Consider the following 8,760-nt stretch of genomic DNA (forward strand, 5'->3'; position numbering starts at 1 on the left):
ATTTAAAAATTCCCAAGTTTTTAGGGTGTGGGAGAATGGGTGAGTGAGGAAGGTTCTTACAAACATGTTTTTGCTCTTGCAGTATGTTTAAATAACTTCTTAAGAATTAAAATGATAAAAAATTTATGTTTTATATGAAAATTTATATGAAAGCATCACAAAGAAAATTGAGTTATATAAATATGAAATACAAAATAAAGTTTATGTACAAAAGGAAAAATAGTTGCCTTTTCAGAAATATCTGTATATAAAATTAATCAATGGTAGTGTCATTTTCTAATTCTATTTATTTTATTTCAATTCAACAACATTTAGTAATCATATACTATATGCAAAAATCTGTGGCTACAAAGAAAAAAATGCCAGTCCCTGCCTACCTAGGGGAGGCAAGGAAGCAGGATTCAACATATGTCTGGATATATATATATATATATAATATGATGGATAGACTGAAAGTGGTAAGAGAAAGATTCAGACAAAATGCACTAGAAATTTTTTTTAAATATAAAGAAATAAGGCTGCCAGAGGCCGGGAAAACTGGAAAAACTCTTCCAGGGACCCCTTATGCCTCTGAAGGGTCAGTTGAGATTTTACAACAGGATTCAGTGATTCCTTCCCTTTCCCAATGGCGACACTGCTGGCCCAAGACTGCTACCTGCAGAATCTAGCTAAGAAAATCTGTTCCCAGCAGACTTCAGAGCCACAGAAACGAAAATGGGCTCCCAAACCTGGTGATCTAGAAACTGGTGGACCCCCAAAGAAGAAGAAGAAGGAGCAGAAAAAGAAATTCCAGAAGCAAGATGAAAAGGCCAAGGGGGTCCAAAATAAGCCCTCTGACAGCAAGCAATCTGAAGCTCTTAGTGCCAAGAAACCTGCAGTCACAGTGGGGAAGGCAGATTCCAGCTCCGGGGGAGGCCCCACAGTTGTTCCTGCAAGCAAACCAGGCTCCTTCCTAGCCATGGACATTCTTCCACAACGGCTACATGAGAAAATACAGGAGGCCAGTGGTCAGGGCCACACCAAAGACCTGTCTCCTGCAGCATTGGAGAAGAGGCAGCGCAGGAAACAGGAACGGGAAAGGAAGAAGCGGAAACGCAAGGAGCTGGAGCCAAGGAGAAGGCAGCCAAGGCTGAAGCCAAAGCTGAAGTCAAGGAGGCTAACCCAGAGCCCCCAAAGGGGAATCCACAGGGCCTGACCGAACTGGTATTCAACAAGTTGGAAGTAAGTGAGGGGCCAGTCAGTAAGGCCCAGAAGAAAAAGGAAAAGAGGCAGCGTGTGAAGGGGAACCTGACCCCCCTGATGGGAAAGAACTACAAACAGCTGCTGGAGCGTGTGCAGGCCCGAAAGAACAAGCTGGAGGAGCTGAAGGAACAGGATGAGGAGAAGGCAAGGGAGATGGAGACCAAAATGAAGTGGACAAACCTTCTGTATAAGGCTGAAGGCGTGAAAATCCGGGACAATGAAGAGCTTCTGAAGGCAGCCTTGAAACGCAAGGAGAAGCGCCGGGCCCAGAGGAAGCGGCGGTGGGAGAAGCGCACGGCCCGCGTGGTGGAGAAGATGCAGCGGCGGCAGGACAAGCGGCGCCAGAACCTGCACAAGAAGAAGGTGGCCAAGATAGAGCGTCGCAAGGCCAAGGCTCGCAAGAAGGGCCGCATCCTGCCTGAGGACCTAGAAAAGGCTGGGCTCAACTGAGGGGCCAGGAGACTCGCCCACCATTCCAGGAGACCTGTCTCCTAACTGCAGTCATGCATTTTCTCTAGGCTCTGGATTCCCACCTTTGCCCCATGCAGCAGAGAGAGTTGCATTTGTTGGGTGCCTGCTGTGTGTGAGGCACCAAGCCAAGAACTAGAGACTAAGTAACAAAAACTAAAAAATAGTCCGTCCTCAAGGAGTTTCTTAAGACAAAACTCAGGTCTTCCACAAACCCTTTGCTTAATGATATCCTCCTAGCTTTCTACGCATGGAGGTTGCTTCTGGTACCTTATTTTCCGTCCCCTCCGTCCTGTCCCCATTCCTCACTTCCCTCCCCCCCCCCCCCCCCCCCTCTTCCCTTCTCTCCCTCTTCCCCCCCCTCCCCCGCCTTCTTTCTCTCTTTCTCTGCACCGGAACCTGTGAAGGTCAGCAACTGTTAGGCAAATTAAAGTTATCTAAGATAGTGAGAGATTGTATCTTTTACTCCTCTTCACTACTTGGTGCTGCTTTTCACTGGCCACTATAGGGATTATCTTCCAAAAGGAAAACTTTGAAGAAGAATTGTTTATTTATTTTTAGCATTCTTTTTTTGTTTACATTTTGAGTTCTGAATTCTCTTCTTCCAGTCCCCTCCTCCCCCACATTGAGAAAGCAAGCATTATCTTTAGAGCTCCTGAGCTGGGTGACACAAAAGCCTGGCATCTATCCCAGCAGGGCAGAGTACCCTGAACGGTGTATAGAGGCTGCTTGTAGGTTCTCCAGTCCTATAGGAATTTTACATAGCTGGTCCAGGAGTATAGGACAGCTCGTGTATTTCTTAAACTTCTTGGCTTCCAGAGAAGCCAATAGAATAGTCTCTTTACCCAGGTTTCAGAAAAAAAAAATTTTTAAACCTTTTTTTATTGTGAACTGGACAAGCATCAGCAAACATAAACATTTTCCATATTAGAAAAAAGAACAGGAAAAGAGGATCATATATGAAACTATGAATCTCTGTTATACTTAGTTATAGTGTTTGAATCTTAAGACAAAATGGGGGTTACATGATCCAGGACTGATTTAAGAATGAGGGAAACTTCTCCAGTATTTCCTTCAAAGAGATATGTTGGCCATCATTTGGATTGAATAGTCCCATTGGAAAGTCAAATGGAGAATTTGGTTAGGTTCTTTACCTAATCTTTCCCTCTCCCAATCACCACAGGACCTGCTGGACCAACCTGCTTGGATCTCTTGTAGGATGGAAATAATTGTGTTTGGGGGTTTTAGAATAAACAATTAAATTCCCTCCTCTCTCTCTGTCTCTCTCTCCCCCCCTTCCTCCCCCCTCCCTCTCTTTCTCCCTCTCCCTTTCTCCCACTCCCCCTCTCGATCTCCATCTCTCCCCCTCACCCCTTCTTACCATCTCTCCTCCCCTTTCTCCCTTTCTTTCTCTCTTTCTCTGCATCTGAACCTGTGAAGGTCAGCAACTGTTAGGCAAATTAAAGTTATCTAAGATAATGAGAGATTGTGTCTTTTACTCTTCACTACTTGGTGCTGCTTTTCACTGGCCACTAGGGAATATCTTCCAAAAGGAAAACTTTGAAGAAAAATTGTTTATTTTTAGCATTTTTTTAAAATTTTGAATTCTGAATTCTCTCCCTCCAGTCTTTCCCTCCCCCCATTGAGAAAGCAAGCATTATGATATTGATTATATATGTAAAGTCATGTAAAACATTTCAATATTAGATGTTTCAAAAACAAGAAGAAAAATAGAGTGAAAAAGGTATCTTCAGTCTTTACTCAGAGTTCATTAGATCTCTCTCTGGAAGTGGATAGCATTTTTCATCATGGATCTTTTGAAACTGTCTTGGATTGGAATAGCTAAGTCTTTCATAGTTGATCATCATTACAATATTGCTGTTACTGTACACAGTGTTCTCCTAGTTCTGTTCACTTCACTTTGTATCAGTTTATATAATTCTTTCCAGGTTGTTCTGAAGCCATCTCATCTCCTTCATTGTTTCTTATAGCACAATAGTATTCCATCACAATCATGTACCACAACTTGTCTAGCCATTCCCCAGTTGATGGGAGTCCCCTTAATTTTCAATTCTTTGCCATGACAAGAAGAGCTGCTAAAAATATTTTTTTATGCTTGTGTCCCTTTTCTTTTTCTTTGATCTCTTTGGGAAACAGACCTGGTAGTGGTATTGTTGAGTTAAAAAGTATGAAGTTTTACAGCTCTTTGGGCATAGTTCCAGATCGTTTTTCCAGAATGGTTGGACACAGTTCTACCAATAGTGCATTAGTGTCTCAATTTTTCCCCATTCCCCTCCAGCATCCAGTCTGATAGGTGTCAGGTAGTACCTCAGAGTTGTTTTAATTTGCATTAAATTAATAGTGATTTAGAGCATTTTTCCTGTGGCTTGATAGCTCTGATTTCTTCTGAAAACTGCCTCTTCATGTCCTTTGACCATTCATTTCAGGAAGGCTCTTATTTTTATAAATTTATAAGTTTTGTAAATATATATGGATTTATACAAACCCATATACATATTTGAGAAGTGAAGTTTTTATCAGGGGAACTTGCTGCAAAATTTCCCTCTAATTTCCTGCTTCTCTTTTAAATTTTGGCTGCATTAGTTCTGTTTGTATAAAACCTTTTTAATTTTAAGTAATAAAAATTATCCATTTAAAAAAAAAGAAATAAGAAAACTTTCAGCTTTCAGGGAAGCATTCATGAAGAAGTTAACACATTACCTGGTTCTTGAACAAAGATAAGCTCCCAGAAGTAATAATAATAATATTAATAATAATAATAATGAGTGTCTACAAAGAATAGGGGACAACATATATGAACACACAGAGGTGGGCAATGACATATTTGAGGAACAGTTTGTAGGTCCATATTACTTATAATGTAGAGCAGACAATGTAGAAAAGGAAATGGGAAATATCACTGGAATGCTAGATTTTACTCAGATTGTGGAGAATCTTAAATGATAAGCTAAAAATTGTCTACTTATTCATAAGGTAATTAGGGGAACATTGTTTTTTTATTAATCAGACAAATGGTAGCATAAAAAAAAGTTTTATAGGAAGAGCCCTAGGTTTGAAGTTGGAGCACCTAGGTTTGCATCTAAGTTTGGACACTTACTTCTCTATGTTTATGACTTCATTAAATTCACTTAACCTCTCTAGGCTTGTTTCCTTCTCTGAAAATGAAGGGGTTATACTTGGTAATCTCAAAGGTTCCATTTAATTCTAAATCTATAGCCCTATGTGTGCCTTTGGAAGATTATTTTGTAAACTATGTGGAAAAAATGAATTAGGAAGAGGAAAGAAATGGAGAACAATTAGGACTGTGTTTCTAAAGCTTATTGGATTGGTAATAAGGAGTTGAACCAGGATGATGAGTGAAGTTAGAAGAAGAATGTGAAAAATTCTGTCAAGATAGAATAAATTGGACTTGGCAGATGGAAATCATGGAAGCAAAGGAGGAAAAATGGCTAGATAACTCTTCAATTTCTTTGAATTTAAGCCCATATTAATGAAGCTTTTTTTTTTTTTACTACTTCTACCCTGATTTCTACTTTCTTTAAACTGTGATGGCATATGTTGTCCATAGCACTTATACTTGGAGAAGCTTCTGTCACATCAGGGGCCATCAGGAAAAAACAAAAAAAAAACTGTCTTGGTTTCAAGTCCTTCTGTAGGTCTTCTCCCACTAAAATACAGAGTACAGGAGCTTTCTCCATGATACTTATATTTACCAGCAAATCAGAGGACACACTTGTTCAACATGAAAGACACTTAATCAAAAAGGAAGGCAAATAAAGAAAACAAGACATTATCCCCCCATACAGAAAGATAGGATATACTCTCAGTAAAGGAGGGTAAACAGGTGTCCAGGGAAACTAATATTTTTGATAACATCGAGTAATATCATTTGTGTTTCACTACCACTTTCTGCTGGGTACATCTGTTTCAGATAAAAGTTTCTGACTACTGAGATCATTGCTGTTTCTGGCTTCTGGGTTTGGAGGCTTCAAGCTAGAAAGCCTTCCCATGATAAGGTCAGGCTGATCTTTTTTGGTATATTGTGAATGAGGCCTTGAAACACCGTACCAACCTAGACAGCCTACAGAAGCCAATCAGACTTCTTCTGGCTAAGAATCAATCAGTATTTGTTAAGCAGTTACTAGATGGCAGGAATTTTTAACTATATCTGCTGTTGAAGTCTTTTTTTTTCTAGACAGCTATCTGGTTTAGGGTTAGGGAACTTATTTCAATTTTTGTTACATCCCAAATCCATTTCTGGGTCTTTGCCACAATTTACTCACAAGAGTAATCTCTAAGATGGGATGTCAAAGCCCATCTCATCTCCACATATCTTTCCTATTGGTTTATAATTAAGTTGAATGGGAACAAGAGTAGAACTAAGAAGGAAAAGTTCTTCTCTACTTCCTCAATCTACATTTCTGCTGTTACTATGTATCTTTTCCAGCAACTAATTGCACTACATTTTGTCCCACTGTAAAACCTCATTAAGAATACTAGTTTTGGAATTAGGATGCAGTGAAAAATATCACTGTATCTGTAATCAGATGGCCTGAATGTAAGAAAAGGGTAATTCACATAACTAGCTGTTTAGTGCTAGGAAAATCATTTAACTCCTCTGAGCCCTCCTTCCTTCCTACTTTCCTCCCTTCCTTCCTACTTCCCTTCCTTCCTTCCTTCCTTCCTTCCTTCCTTCCTTCCTTCCTTCCTTCCTTCCTTCCTTCCTTCCTTCCTTCCTTCCTTCCTTCCTCCCTCTTTTTATTTGACTATAAAGATAAGAGTACTCACTTTACCTTTCACTGATGAACTCCAAGTCTCATCATGTCACAGAGATTGTACTGGATTTTTAAAGGCCAGGCCAGGAGAACATAAGTGAGCATAACCTGCCAAACTGGGAGGACTTTAAGTGCTGAGTGACGACAAAATATATCACTGTTGTATGAAGATTAGCCAAGAAACTCTGGAGATGCTCATCATCAAATGGTCATTCATTAAATGATTATTTTTTTCTGGATATAGAACACAATTGAAATGTCTACTAAAATATACAAGAGTTGTTACTGGTATCATGCCCAGAGATTAAAAAAAATTACTAATCTTTCATATATATACATGTTATCGCATTAGGCTGTTTCAAATATTACATGAAATGATACATGTAAAATACTTCACTACTATAAGAGGTATGACAGCTAATGAATAAGACTTTTTGTGGGCTCTGATTTGAGACACACTAATTAATCTAACCCTGGAGGTTTGTGTGTGTGTGTGTGTGTGTGTGTTTTCCTTAATCAACACTGGGAAGTTAATTAGTAAGAAGAATGAGTAAATATGGGAAACCTCAAACCTATTATTGTTTCTCCTTTGCATATTGACTTAATATAATGTGAAATGACTTAAGAATACTTAGAAAGAAAATTAACACAGTCCAAACCACATAGCTAAGTGCTAAGATAACTTACAGAAGAGTGACCAAAGGTGTAGGGATGGGAAGGGGGTGGGGATGTATCCATTAGAAACTTTTTGGTGAAGAAAAATGGTGAGCCAGATGTTTCAAAAAGAAGGGGACAGGGGGTGGATAGGTGGCACAGTGAATAGAGCACCGTCTCTGGAGTCAGGAGGACTTGAGTTCAAATCCGGCCTCAGACACTTGACACACTTACTGGCTGTGTGACTTTGGGCAAGTCGCTTAACCCCAATTGCCCTCCCCCCCCAAAAAAGATAAACAAAACTTTGGGGTGGCTAGGTGGCACAGTGAGTGCAGCGGCCCCAGAGTCGGGAGGACCCAGGATCGGTTCTGGCCTCAGATACTTAACACACACACACACACACACACACACACACACACTGGCCATGTAACCTTGGGCAAGTTACTTAACCCCAATTGCTTAAAAAAAGGGGGGGAACAAATATTTTCAAGGAGAAACATGGAGAATATTTCATTTAATGGAATTTTCATGTGCACATATCTGAAGAACTCAACCATTTGTAGTAGGCAATAATTTGCTTTGCCTGGAGTACAAAGTCCCATTGGGGAGTAATAAAAATAAGGTTTTTAAAGATATCTCTATTGTGAAATAAAATGATCTTAATTATAGAGAAATTAAAGGAGAGAAAAGAAGGGGAAAATCTTTCAGTTTTCTAGTCAAAATTTATTCTCTTGTAGTTACTATTCCCTGAATTACCTTTTCAGCTCTTGCATGTATTCAAATTACCATATAAATATAGTGAAAGTCTTTTATATCATTTCATAGAGAATCAAGAAAACACTTGTTAAGTTCTAGTAAAAGTGCTCTGTAGACCCTTTCAAAAGACTCTACCACTTGAATAGAAACACATAAAAATGCTAAATGAATTATTTTGATCCATAAGTCTTATACTATTTTTATCTCGAAATGATAAGATATAACTATAAGGAACATGTTTTGGCACTAATATTCAGCATCATTTTTCCTTTCATAATTCAATCTATTTCTTCTAGCAACAATCCTTTTTTACATGCTTTCAAAAACGTCTTTCTCCTCTACCTAGAGGATTACAAACATTATGTAGAGGACTGTTTTTGTTCAGTTATTTCAGTCTTGTCTGATTTTTTGTGACCTTATTAGAGTTTTCTTCTCAGGGATACTGGAGTGGTTTTTAATTTCCTTCTCTAACTCATTTTACAGATGAGGAAATGGAGGTAAATAGGGTGAAGGGACTTACCCAGAGTCACACAGGTAGTAGGTGCCTGAGGCCAGATTTGAACTCTGGAAGTCTTTATGACTTCAGGCCCAGCACTCTATATGCTTTACTACCTAGTTGACCCTATGAAAAGGATACCTATATATAAATATCTCTATATTTATGTAGAAGATGTCTATATACAAAGATAGATGAGAGAAATATATACGTGCATCCCTTAAGAATATAGATATATAGTTATACACACATATACCCATGTGTGAATATTTATGTGTAATGCATGCATATACATGTATAATAATTTATAGAAATATGAGCAATATTTAGATCTTTTATATTATCCAT

At 38.9% G+C, this 8,760-nt stretch overlaps 1 pseudogene; it reads left to right on the forward strand.

The window, feature by feature from the left end:
- The first annotated feature begins 522 nt into the window (after positions 1-522).
- On the forward strand, positions 523-1,769 carry LOC138142721 (surfeit locus protein 6 pseudogene; annotated as a pseudogene).
- The last annotated feature ends 6,991 nt before the right edge of the window (positions 1,770-8,760 follow it).

This window comes from Petaurus breviceps, unplaced genomic scaffold (assembly GCF_028583685.1).
Source record: "Petaurus breviceps papuanus isolate PSGF00001 unplaced genomic scaffold, PetGlider_PUasm1.0 90602, whole genome shotgun sequence".
Classification (NCBI taxonomy): domain Eukaryota; kingdom Metazoa; phylum Chordata; class Mammalia; order Diprotodontia; family Petauridae; genus Petaurus; species Petaurus breviceps.